Source organism: Gymnoscopelus microlampas, assembly GCF_963454915.1.
Source record: "Gymnoscopelus microlampas genome assembly, chromosome: 8".
NCBI lineage: Eukaryota > Metazoa > Chordata > Actinopteri > Myctophiformes > Myctophidae > Gymnoscopelus > Gymnoscopelus microlampas.
In genome coordinates this window covers 38,496,882-38,511,102 of record NC_139945.1, presented here as the reverse complement: position 1 = coordinate 38,511,102, position 14,221 = coordinate 38,496,882, and positions in this window count along the sequence as shown.

Sequence of the window (14,221 nt, the reverse complement as noted above, 5' to 3'; positions counted from 1 at the left end):
CACTGCTGCTCCAAGGGGGGACAGTTTAAACAAGACAGTGGCACTCAGTGGCACATTTCACTAAGACCAAGGGCTTGATATACTTAGTTGCACACTGTGTCGCGCAATGAAAATAGCCAATCTACAATCTCTCAAAGCATCGTAGCGTGACGTGTTTTGAGCTCATAGATCTGCTATTTTTTGTTGAACGACGCAGCACGCAGCGAAGTATATCAAGCCCTTAAGGCAGTTACATTCCAAGGCACATTAAATATTGCCCAGAATAATGAGCACCAAATTAACGACTGCAGGAACCTCACATAAAAAAAACAAATGAACAAGCTTTATCACACAGAAAGAACAGCGCTCCCAGACAAGGCTTAGATGCCAGTGCCTTCGTTAAAATACTGTCTGAATGTAATTATTGTCTTAACATTTGACTAGCCTCTCAAAGCCCGTCTGTATTTACTGGTGATAGCATTGTTTCCTCTTTGGCCCCTGTTTGTGAACAGTGAAATTTCATGCAAATATTTTGTGGGTTCAGATCAAACACATTCTCTTGTAGTGGGAAGTGTTTGTACTTATCACTGTAGGCTTTGCTGTTCAAGCTTATTATCAGAATGTTTGACATATCTCTTTCCAGTTGACCCAAATTGAGATTTGAAAGATGAGTCACAAATGTGAACTTTTGCTTTATTAATATTTGTAACCATTATTAATTCATGGATATTACAATAGATGCAAATTTACAGAATCATCTTGCGCTCCACTCATACACTTGCACACATTCATAACTGGGTGCTACCCAGTAGCTACAACATAGCTTACTACTACTACTTTTTACTTACTTACTTACTACTACTACTACTAACATATTGCACACTACTACTACTACTACTACTACTACTACTACTACTACTACTACTACTACTACTACTACTACTACTACTACTACTACTACTACTACTACTACTACTACTACTACTACTACTACTACTACTACTACTACTACTACTACTACTACTACTACTACTACTACTACTACTACTACTACTACTACTACTACTACTACTACTACTACTACTACTAATTATTATTATCATTTATTAATAATAATGTTCACCATGTAGCCTACATTTCTTTGTTGGTTTGTGTGCGAAATATCTTGTCATATTTTAGTTGTGCTTTTGTTTTTCTTAGATATTGTATGCTTGTTTTATTAAATGTTATATTCAGGTGGTTTTCTATGTCTGTTTATGTCCAAACATTGAAAAGCAATAAAAAGTTTAATCAAAAAAGAAAAAGTGGTTGCGCTTCAACAGTGGGATTCTAAAGCCCAAATCCAAAAAACATGAAACAGGTCGCACATCTCATACTTCCAAATCAATGAGGACAAGATACTCACATTTCACTTTTTTATTTGGCTCACATCAATAGAAAAATACTTCCTAGCAGGAAGGCTCTTTGTGCGTTTTTCCATTGATGTGAGCAAATAAAAAAGTGAAATGTGAGTATTTTGTCCTCCGTGACTTTTTTTGTTTGTGTGTTTGAGTTGTGTGCTACCTGCTTCATATTTTTGGGAATATGCTCAGTAGATAGTATTTATACTACGTCACCGGCAGACAATAACTCTCTACTGGTCACGGCTCTCAATACTGAGATCCACAGCTCCAGTTTCTGTTTCAAATAAACAACCACGATGCAAGACCGAGGCGTAAGAAGGGCATTGCTTAGGACATGTGAATTGTGTGGACTGGACTCCACTGGCACACTGACTTGATTACATGTACCGGTAGGTATTTACCTTGCCCCAAAACCTGGCCTTGTTTTGAGCCCAAATAATTTTTTACACCAGGTTGGAAACACTTCACTTTATGATTCACAAATGTGAGCGTTGATGGATAAATCATTTGTTGTGTCAAGGCCGAAGACCCTGCTTTAACCCTGTATTTGCTCATAAGGAAAACTTACAAGGAAAGCTAGCTTTGCTATCTGTGTTCATAATAATTTAAGCACACATACAGCCTGTTCACTAAGTGGTAGATAAAATAACACTGAAAAGAGATTTTGGATTTGTGTGACAGACATACACATGCAAGTGAATGCACCTAATGCCAATTATTATTGCTTAAATTGTACAACACCGCACAACAACATATGAATCCAGCTTAAGATGTTCTGCACCAGGCTCTTTCTGTACTATTTCCACCCTACCCAAACAGAAAAACCTTTTTTTTTCATCTCTCTCTCTCTCTCTCGCTCCATCAATTGCGCTCACTATGTTTCTCTCTCCCTCTCTCTTTTCTCCCTCCCTTATGATCCTCTGGGTTCATCTTTGCTACTAAGCACAGCAATATGCACTGTTGCCTCAAAGCAAGAAGGTCATGAGTTTGAATCCCCCTGGGGGCTGACTAGGGCCTGTGGAGTTTGCAAGCTCTCCCTGTGCTCATGCTCCAGTTTCTACTCAAATAACAAAAACATGTATGTTAGAAACACAGAGTACTCCTGCCAGTGCCCTTGAGCAACAGCCTTAGAGCTGAAGCTATTCCCTGGGCACTAGAGCATGTCTGCCCACTGATCCTAATAGTTAGGATGGGTTCAATGCAAACGCCAAATGAATTGAATGGCATGTACTTAGCAATAAATACGCCCCTCCACAGAAAAAACATATTTTGTTGGTGTGATCTGTCCAGTAGAGGTAGAAGCATTTCTTAACATCAGAAACCACAGCCAGAGTAAAACACTTTATTAACACACACACACACACACACACACACACACACACACACACACACACACACACACACACACACACACACACACACACACACACACACACACACACACACACACACACACACACACACACACACACACACACACACACAGCATGTCCTCTTTCTCTCTCCCTGTTCTCTCCTCGATATGATGCTATGGGAGGCGTTTATGTGGTGTTGACGCAACAGATATATTCCATTTGGTCACACCAGTAATATATTGTGTAGTAACGGGGATAGCTTTAATGACCTGTGAGTCATCTACGGTATGTAAAATACCACTGTCTTAGCTAAAATAGCCAATCTAAGCTCACGACTTGATTTAAAAAAAATCTTTGTACATTTTTTTAAATGCTTGGAAAAAGTCTGACTATAATAATTCCCAAAATAGAGACAGCAGGTTGAATGTGGTTAATGTGGTCAAAGTGCTGCCGTTACCAGCTTAGTGGCATGCTGTCTGACATTTGGGATGTGATGGCAGCGCAATGGAATGATTTATCATTTCAAACAATTCACGGCTCAAGGAAACTTCTCACAGCAAATGAAACAGAGACGGAAGGAAAAAAATGTCTCTAAGATTTTGAGTCTTTCTTTTCCTTAAAGTCATATTCTGCAGCATTCCTTTTAATTATATTATTTTTTTGGCGTAATTTTGGTGCGAGTGTCGGGGGCAGACACTGATGAATAAATAATAGTGTTTAGAGAGGTTGTCAAAAACACATTTATGTGGAATGGCTATTGTGAAAAACACAAAATGGCCCTATACTGTACATGCCAATCTCCTGCCATCAATCATAATGTATAGTCAACTGAACGGTTGCGTGTTTCAATCTAGAACGGTTGCGTGTTTTAAATGATATACCGACTCATCCCATCCTTGATCACATCAGGCCCTACCAGGAAATCCCAACAATAATCTGCTATTCCCTGTTGGTGGACCTAGAAACACACTCTTCCCTGGTCAGCGGTGACGCTCGTGCGTCAGCACCATGATAAGCCATTGCTGCTAACCCTTCAGGAATCCACGCATAAAAGCCTGCTTATCAGAGCCCTGATAGAGGCTGTGTGTGTGTGTGTGTGTGTGTGTGTGTGTGTGTGTGTGTGTGTGTGTGTGTGTGTGTGTGTGTGTGTGTGTGTGTGTGTGTGCATGTGCTAGGGGGTTCACGTGTGTCTCTGAAAAATTGTGATGAGAAGGGCATTGATGCAAGGCACACATGTATTTGCACTACTTGCACTTTTAGCTGGATTATTGGTTACGTTTAAGTTTGTATTTTGTGTGTGTGTGTGTGTGTGTGTGTGTGTGTGTGTGTGTGTGTGTGTGTGTGTGTGGGTGTGTGTGTGTGTGTGTGTGAATTTGTGGGCTGAAAAGCGTGTTGTGTGCACATACAAACATGGCAGTATTTTGTGTGTGACTGCATGTAGTACAGTATGTGAGAGTGTGTGTGTGCGTACAGGTGCACATGTGAGTATTAATGCACAGATTGGAACAGATACTGAGAGACGTAATAGAGCCCTGCTGTGTACTGCTTGGGGTTTTAGATGGGAGATAAGAAAACGAGTATGTATGATGTACAGCACTGTGTGACCCCACCTTTTATGTCAGTACAAGGTTATAATAGTTTTTATAGTCATTATAGTTTAGTTTTAGTTTTGACATTTGTTTTTCTAATTCAGTTCATTTTAATACATTTTTAGAGCAGATTTGCTAGGTTTTATTTGTTTTTATTTTTGAAATAATAGTTTTAGTTAGATTTAGTTTTTTTACACTTGCGGGTCAGATTCAGGTCAGATTGTAAACAAGTGACTCACAGACCGCGGGCTGCCATACGGTGGTGCCGACAGCTGGTGTAAAACTGGTACAGCGAAATAAATTGATTAAGATTTCATATCATCCCAAAAAGCTTATACGAAAACGAAAACTAAGGGCATTTTGACTCTAATTTCAGTTAGTTTTATTTCAGTTTTTATTGCATTCTATATTAAGTCCTGAGACGCAGGTGTTGTTTACTCTGTGGAATCAATAAAGTATCAATCTATCTACATATTATTAGGCCTACAAACTTTCCATCATCAACTTTTACATCATCATACGACAAAGTATACTGTAAATCAAGCATGGTTGAGAGAAAGAATAGACAGAGACAGCAAGCTAGTGAAAGAGAGAATTATAGATGCATTAACAGTGTACCTGGGGGACCCCGTGGGCCAGGTCCAATATATATATCTAACTATATAAATGGCGACCGACTTCCGCACCCTCGGTGTCCACACCCCACAGCTCTGTTATCGAATAAACAACGCACCGCCAGACCACATGTCGCCAACTGACTCGCCACGGCGGCCGCGCTGAATTTACGCCTCGCGTAGGGGACATCTCACTGTTCACTACACCTTTTCCACCGCGCAACATAATTAATTCTACTCACCAAATGTCGGACAAAACGGAAGGGGAGGCAGCTTCGTACCGTTTACCGTGCGCACGACCTCATCACCACAACAGCAGGCAGCCGCTGCGGGGGTTTTTTCCTTTTTTTCCAAACTTTTTTTTTGGTCACCATTTTCTCCAGGCACCATTTCTGGTGTAACGTCGGGTGTTTCTTTTCACCAGCCAATCACCTTTCACGTTGCCACGTCCGTTGCCACGTCGCGCTGACGTACGCTAAACAAGCGCTGCCGTGCGCACAATGCAAACGAGCCCAAAGGCGCGCAAAAATAAGCCGACCATTGCTTACACACAAAGTCAGACCTGGCAACGCAGCCTACGCCAATCATGTGTGAGAGATCTACAAGCTATGGGGCAGAGACGCCACCGTATCTTAGCAACAACTACAGCGCTCACTCTCATTGGTCGTGTCACGCTAAGACCAGTCTCCAGACAATGGCATCGCAGACAGCTTGCTGTTGCTGCTGTAGCCATCACAGGCAGTTGCAGCACGACGGACAGGGCGCTGTGATAGCTGCCATGTCGCTAACGCTAACCTGGTTGTCATGCCTGCAGCGGCTGTGCAATCACTTTGTCAACAATGCACGTTCGTGTGCTGAATGTCTATATTGCTGCTCAGTTCGTCCATTGTACATGGTGTATGTTTGTGTGTGTCTTCTGGAGAACTATGTAGCTCCACAGCAACTACAGTAACTAACGTAATGGCAGGACCGCCCCGTGCAACGCATGTTAGCCTGCATTATGGTCATGTAGTAATTTCAGATAATTTCGCTCCGATTACAGCAGTGTTTATCAACCCTTTCACGCCGCCCCCCCCCCCCCCCCCCCCCCCAAATACACGTACTTGATCTGGGACCCCCCCATTCTCTTTGACTCCATTCCACAAGTAAATATTGTGAAAATAGCCGATCTACAAGCTCGAAACGCCTCACGTTGACAGGCTTTGTAAGCTTGGAGATCGGCTATTTTCTACATGATTGCCTCTTTCTTACATTCTTTGCCAATGTGGCCCATGTTTTCATAGCATAGTTTATTGACTACTTCTGTTGCAGACATGGCCATTTCCTTTACTTTCGGTTTTTTATTGTCTCCGCCAGGCCGAAAGGCATGGCGCAAGACTATGTTTCACCCCCTGTCCGTCCGTCTGTGATAGCTAATCTCTCACATCGTTCACTTGATCGCAGCAAAATAACAGCCCGATGTGGAGAGTCAGTGAGAGCTGGATAAACGACGTAAAATGTGTCAAAAGGAGTCTGTACGCCTGTCGATAAATGAACACATGACGTCGGTGGGAGAGGAGATATTGTGTCTTTTGGACAAACAGCAGCGTGGTGCTGATGTTTGTTGTGTGAAGCAGCTTAATGTCAGAGTGTTTGTGTTGGAGCGCCTCACTAGAAAGTCTGCTGGGGAAAAAAAACACTGCTGGGCATTGACTTTCCTATGGACATTGATCTACACACTGCAGGTATATCTGCTACACACACAACATCAAACTACACACTGCAGGTATGATGCAGCGTTTGCATTACAGCCAGCATGCCAGCGTAGTTCCCATATGGTTTCAAGGTGGGCTAAACCATATCGACCCCATGTCAGCAATGTCAGCGCCATCCACTTCAGTCCCAACTGCGATGCCCATGCAGGCTATAAGTAGCTTCTACCTGGCCCTTAGGTGGGCCCCAACTAGCCATGTTTATGTGGGACCAAGGCGGGTCCTAACTGGGTTTGCCCATGCAGGCTTTAACTGGGTTCTACCTGGGCCCTAGGTGTACCCTAACCAACCACAGTGCAGTGCCCATCGCTCCAATTGTTGTGACGTCAGGGCTCTCAATACTGCACATTGGTGGAGGAGGAGGGGCCGCAGGGCGACCGCACACATCGCTGAACCAATGGTAGCCCACGGATGTTTCCTCTGTGGATTTACAATCTGCCCCTCTATGCCACATATCATCCGCACTACAGGGTCTTCACTGACCGAGCCACGGCCCCACTGACCCTCATGACGCTACGCCACTTAAACGTGCGGCAGCATGCGCTGGGTTGCCAGGTTCGCACAGCCTGCGCCAGAAACAAGCAACCACCTTCATGAAAAAAAAAAAAAAACCCAAAATGGTCCGCAATGTTCCAGGGGTGTCCCCGCGCGTCCCAACACTCCACAGGGGGTCAGTGGACCATCAGGGGGTCCGCGGACCCCCTGTGGACCCCCTGAAACATAACAAATATTATTTCTTCAAATTTTTTCCTTTTTCAAAAATACTTTTCCACAATTTCACTCCGGCGATTTGGGTCCCCCAATATACACACGGCCACGCTGGGCCCCGTGCGCGGCTGGGGTTTCGGGGGGCGTAGCCCCCCGAAACTCTAGTATATTTATATATAGATAGATAGATATATTTACTCCATTCCACTGTCTCCTTCATCTCTGACCTGCACACACTGGGGTGCTCCTTCCATTCCGACATCTCGGAAAGGCGACATGTCGGAAAGGCGAAATGCACCCACACTCTATGTTTGTCCAGCAATGTCTACATGAATCCTACAATACCACTGCACGCACACACACACGCATGCATGCATGCACACACATACTCATTCCCAGCTTCCCATCCCCTTGCAATTTTGAAATGGCATTTAAAAAGAGCAAATAAGGCTTAAACCTGTTTGATTGTTGTTGTTGTTGCTGTTGGAGATGGAGAGCTCTGCGGATTGGGAGCATCGACCAAATAGCAATGCAATGCATGGAAAGTACTGAACTGATGAATATTGAACCAGTCAGTGACCCTATAGGTTGACTGCAATATGAGACTACAGATGAGGTGTTGCCCTTTGATATGCCTCATGAAAGCTTCTTCTTATACCACAGATATTTCACTGGTAAAATTGTCTGACAACTTTGAAATAACGAATAGGGTGCAATATTTTAAGTCAAATATGAGGATGCGATAAGTTATCCAATGATAGATGGACCTATGCTTGAATTTAAGTCACAGAACCATTAGACGTATCGTTTCTGTTGTTTGGAAACCTTAAAACCTTTCCTTTTTATACTATACTTTTTTAAAGTAAAATAGTGACTACTCTTATTACTTCTGACTACTCTTATTACTTTTGTGCAACACTCTTGTATGATGAAATAGGGCATTCATTTACGAAAAACATAATTTAAAGTAAAATACAAGGTTTCTTCTGCCTGACAACAACGATATACTCTATGTGTGTTTCCATGGTGCAGTACATGTGTGAGTGTGAGTGTGCATGCGTTCGTGCGTTTCAGTAAGCATGCAGACAGCCTGCAGTGAGTGTGCCTCAGTCCACAGGATGGCGGAGAAAGTGCAGCAGCCTGTTTCCAATTCTTCCATCTTATTGGCCAGAACACTGCAGCACCCAAGCACATGCTTGTTATTCCAAACTCTGTTTTGGGCATGTCTCAAGCTACAAAACACAACCACATGTGTGAGCATTCGCATGCGTGCTCAGTGCTCACACACGCACACACACAAACACGCGCACATTTCAGAAATGGAAAAAATAACATGGCCCTATTTTAGCCAAGAGTGGCTAAACCCACTATTTGGGGATTTAGCATTGCGCAAGGGGCGTTCCTGTGCAAAAGTTGCTATCTTCGGACACCAGCCTTATCCTTAAAACACCTGCGTTACCCATTACATTATGCATGGTTTGGGCGTTACAATGATAAAACCAATCACCGTGCCAGATACCATTGCCTTTGAGAGAAGACTGCGCAAGCCATTATGCCCAATGCAATCTTACACATTGCTCGTTATAGAGAACTTTAAATTACAGCAATCTGCTTGTGTTCTGGATTAATTAAACAAAATGGTAGCAAATATTATAGCAAACGCTGATCAAACGACAGTGTATTAAATACAGTGTATTTGTCTTTGATAAGCTTAAAGGGACTACACCATGAATTTTAACTTTTTCTTCTTTTTTGTGTGTTTTTGGTCTCCCCTACCTCTCTTCTATCCTCAAAAATACCCCAGTTTGAACACTCAGGCTTTCACAGCAAATCTGGGTTTTTCTGTAAATTGGTCTCAAAACAGGCTAAACTGATTTGGTCAGTTTTTTTTTTTCAGTTTTTCGTCAATGTGGTATTGCAGATGAAAGTGCTTTATAAGCCAGAGAGAAGTTAGTTGGAATGAGTATATCTGAGGCTTGATTTAGGCTCAAACCTTTTGAAAAACGTTTGAGGGACATAAACAATATGATATTAAATATATATATATATTTTTAAATTCATGTTGTAGTCCCTTTAACTGGCAACTGCAGATAAAAACACAATTTAACGACACAAGGAATTAACAGTCACACTTTTGTGGATTACAGTAAAATAATGACCGAAGTGAACTCTGGAGCCGCACTGAGGCGCCGATAACGTTGGACACCATACACCCGAAGTTTGCATCATACACTTTGATTGCCTTTCAATAAAAACAGATTTGATAGACATAAGTATCACCTAGATGTTACTGAATATACAGATGTTATATTATTGTAATCCATTCATATTTCCTGCGCAATGGATGAATAAAACTGAAGTAGGCCTATGTAATTTGGAGAGCATGTCTTCACACGCAACACAAATTCTCTTCTTTGAATAGACTATCATCTTATATAAACACAATTGACACAAGGAATTGACACTCTCACTTTTGCTGATTATACTGTAGGAAAATTTGAATCACAGAGATTCGTTGAGAATTAGGAGACCTCGAATGTTGTGCTGTTGTGTGCCCCGGCCGACTCCCGACATGTCCATTGCAGTTGTGCGCTCTACCAAACGAATTTGGCATAGTGGGTGGTTTTAGAATCTGCTATGCGCTTTCCCAAACGTGTGTGTGCAAGATATACATTTTAGGGAAAGCGCAACAATACGGCCATGGGCACACCTCCATGCGTCGGAGTCGGCATAATGAATAGCGGGTATAGCGGCCGTAAGATACCGTTTAGGGACAGTGCCTACTCCCTTGCGTAATTCACGGGTAGCGGGTAATGCCAACGGGTAAGGCACCGACAAAGGCAAATGAGTTCTGAGCAGCCATGGGCTTCCTTGTGTGTTCCATGTTTGGCATCTTCCTGACAGAGTCCCAAGTCTCTTGATTTTCAAGTTAGTCAAAGGCAAATGAGTTAAATTAGTTCGCATAAAGAGACTCTTTATGCGTTTTGAGACTGATACTGTCAAATAATTCTGTGATGTAATACCTTACCATGTAATGGTGACGATGATGATAGAATAATAATAGCTTCAGGTTCGGTTACTAAGGTGTTTAAAGCTATGCAGACTAACAAAGCGACAGGACCGGATGGAATGTGTGCATTCCTCCTAAAAACTTGTGCGGAGGAATTAACACCAGCATGGCATCGTTTTTTCCAGGTATCTATCGACACCCATACGGTGCCAGAACTCTGGAAAATATCAATTATAGTTCCAGGTCCCAAAAAGTCCTATCCACTAGAAAATAATGATTATAGGCCAATAGCATCAACCTCAAATGTGGTGAAGCTCCCTGAAGAGAATTATAAGGAGCTCCGTAAGGAAACAGAGCAATCACTAGATCCGCATCAATTTGCCTATGCAAGGAATCGCCGAACTAGTGATGCGATTTCTAACACACAGTGTATTGAAGCACTTAGGGTGCTAGTACATAATGCAAGACTTCTCTTTGTTGATTTTAGCTCGGCCTTCAACACAATCTATCCAGATCATCTTCTCCGTAAATTAGCTAAACTGGAGTTGAATCCATTTTTAATTAAGTGGTATTTTTCTTTTTTATCCAACAGGCCACAACAGGTGAGATTTAACTCAGCACTCTCTGATAAGGCAGTGAGCAGTACAGGGGGCCCCCCAGGGGACAGTTAGCTCGCCCCTTTTGTTCACTTTATACACAAATGATTGTGTCAGCTCACAACCCAATCAGTGTGGAGTTAAGTCTTCTGATGACACCGTTATCCTCAGTCTACTCACAAGTGAATGTAACATCAGTAGCCATACAACTGGAGTGGGCAGGTTTGTAGGATGGTGTAATGAACATCACCTACAAATGAATGTAAGGAAAACCGAGGAGATTGTGGTGGATCCCAGTTCCACAGGAGACCACACTATGATCACCATACATGGTCATGACATCAAACAGGCCATCTCCTATAAATACATAGGAGTACAAATTGATTGTAAAATTAGCTAGTACACAAGTATGTGTGCAAAAATACACCAGCACCTTAATTTTCTCTGTAGGTGGTGTATGTAGAAACATAATGTTGATCTGTCTTTTATAGAGCTAGTATACAGTCCATCGTAAGATATGGTATCACCAGATGGTTCCCAAACCCTCTGTCAATCACGCTCCTCAATGGAGGGCAGACAGCGGGGTAGATGGTTTTGAGGTGGTGCTCTTGTTGCACTAGGTACGTTGGTTGGGGTGATTTGGAGTGGAAGGTGATGTATAGGCCTAAATGACCGCATTCACTGCCTGAATTATTTATATATATATTTTTTTTTCTTCCTTTTTTTAAGTTGTTTTAGTCGTTCTAGGCATGCATGGCTTATGGGACAGAAGTCCTTTTAGTCGTTCTAGGCAGGGAATGAGTTAGGGTTGTACGTGTCACTGTGTGCCTTATTTGTTTTGTACTGTATTGTATGGTATTGTATTGTATATGTACTGTATGCTGCTGGTCCGTGTCCCCAAGACAAATTTCTCCCAAAGGAGACAAAATAAGTAAACCTTGGTAGTGTGCAGTGTGCACGAAAAGGTTGACACTGTTCTGTCCAGCAGTTTCTGGGATTAGCTGAGCACAATAAGACAGGGCCTTTACAGTGGTTGCTCTAGAATCTGTTAAAAACATATTTGTTTTTGTTTGACTTGTTTTATCTGTACTGGCTAATGTTTTTTGGTCTTATGTTGCCTTGGTTTAACGTTGTTGTTGTTATATTTTGTGGTTCATTGTACAGCACCTTGTTTTGAAAGGCACTTTATAAATACAGTTTACTTACTTACACAGATACACACAGACACATTACACAGACATACAGACAGTTCTGGCCTGTTGAAATAACAACAATACCTTCCACCAAGTATTTTCATAAATAAATGAGGATCTGACTGTCTATGTGGAATTGTCTGTCTATAATTTGGTACAATTTGACCCAGTAAGATGTGAGGTGGTCAAAATGTGTTGCCTATACAAGCCAGGTCTGGGAGTGTGAGTGTGTGTGGTGTGCGTGTATTTGTGCATGTGTGCGTGTGCGTGTGCGTGTGTGTGTGTATTTGTTTGTGCGTAGTTGTTTGTGCATATCACTCTAAAAGCCTCTTGTCTTTCAGATAAGGATCATATGATAATCCAACACGAATCACGGATACCTTTGAACTTATGCTAATAGTCTATTCACCGGTTTGCTATTCATAATAACGTCTTGTTTGTTATTTGTCCCACTTTTGCTCAGCTTTTCAGTTGATTGGCTGGCGTTGTTGCTTGAGTACTGCTTAATACTAATTTATGTTCCATCGCACGATGGTGACACTTATCGAAATTCAAATATTTTCATTGTTTTTGATGCATCATACTGTGTTAGCTTGAAATGCACTTATTTGTATGTTTTAAACGCGTCATGTAATAATTTTGACGCATATCACCATTGTGTGACGGAGCACAAATTTATCTCAAGATGGTTTCACAATCTATTCTAAACAGAGTATAATATATAGTTGAAACTTATCTCTTAAGTAAAAGTAATTCAAATACAGCAGATTACAGCATATTTGCATTGTGGTCATTTTACCTTTTGAACCCGAAGTCCACATTCCAGAAATCTGTGGACCAGAAACCCTGTGGCTCAGTCTCTTAAAAAGCAAACTATTACTGTCATGTGGACAACAGCTAAGATGACTCCTGTGATGTATTTGTGGGTCATGATGACCCCCATTTCAGTGCTTAAAACATAACCATCAGTCAGTGGTCATCATTATTTTTGTTTGGCATGTATTGGATAAAAACATCCTCGTTGTTATTCCCTGTCGTTCCCGAAATTGAAAACAGTATTACAGCAACAATACGCCCTATTTGCAGAAATGCTCTTGTTTGTACCGATGTGGTGTTGGTTGTGGAAAGGGAAATATAAACTAAAATATGTACATACATCAACACAACACTATCATTCAGTCTATGAATGTCCATATAACCACAGTCAGACTGGCCTTTTGTGGCTAATCAGCCAGGCCAGACAGTTAAAACATCACGTGACTAACTCTAATCTACTAGCCTACTCTGGTATGTTGCAATTGAAACTTGATTTCTCCTTTCTCACTGTGGTAATTTGATATGACTGTGTGACATTCTCCACATCCCATAATGCCACAAAACACTTACAGTAGTCAGGGTCCATCCAGTATGCGTCCCTGTATCAGTTCACGCCCCATTCTGATCGGATGCAAAAACTATAGCCGAGAATGTTGTTGTGTTGTTTCTATACATTTCTAGAACATTTTCAGTGCAAATCTGTTGATCCAGACTCGAGCTATGATGAAAATGTGTTATTTCATTCACTAATATGATGTGTGATATGGGACTGAAAGACATTCTTCACACTGCTGTATCATCATCATCATCATCATCATCATCATCAACAACAACAACAACAACAACAACAACAACAACAACAACAACAACAACAACAACAACAACAACAATAATAATATTGAGGATTATACACTTTGTGTGTGCATAGGACCTTTCTTAAACATATACTCCCATTATTTATCACACAAAGCATTTGTTGGGTTACAGTTTGTAGGCTGTGAGGTTGAAGTGTGGGAAAGTTATGCTGTTGGCAGTATGGTAATGCGTATATGACGTCTATGGCTCTCTGTGGCCTATGGTAGACCTTTCCAGGCCCAGTAATAAAGTAATAAAGACTTAACAAGCCACCCAACAAGTTGTCCATACAAGCTACACATTAACCTCCAACACTAAACAGTGATGATGGCTAGGACTCAGATCTGATAAA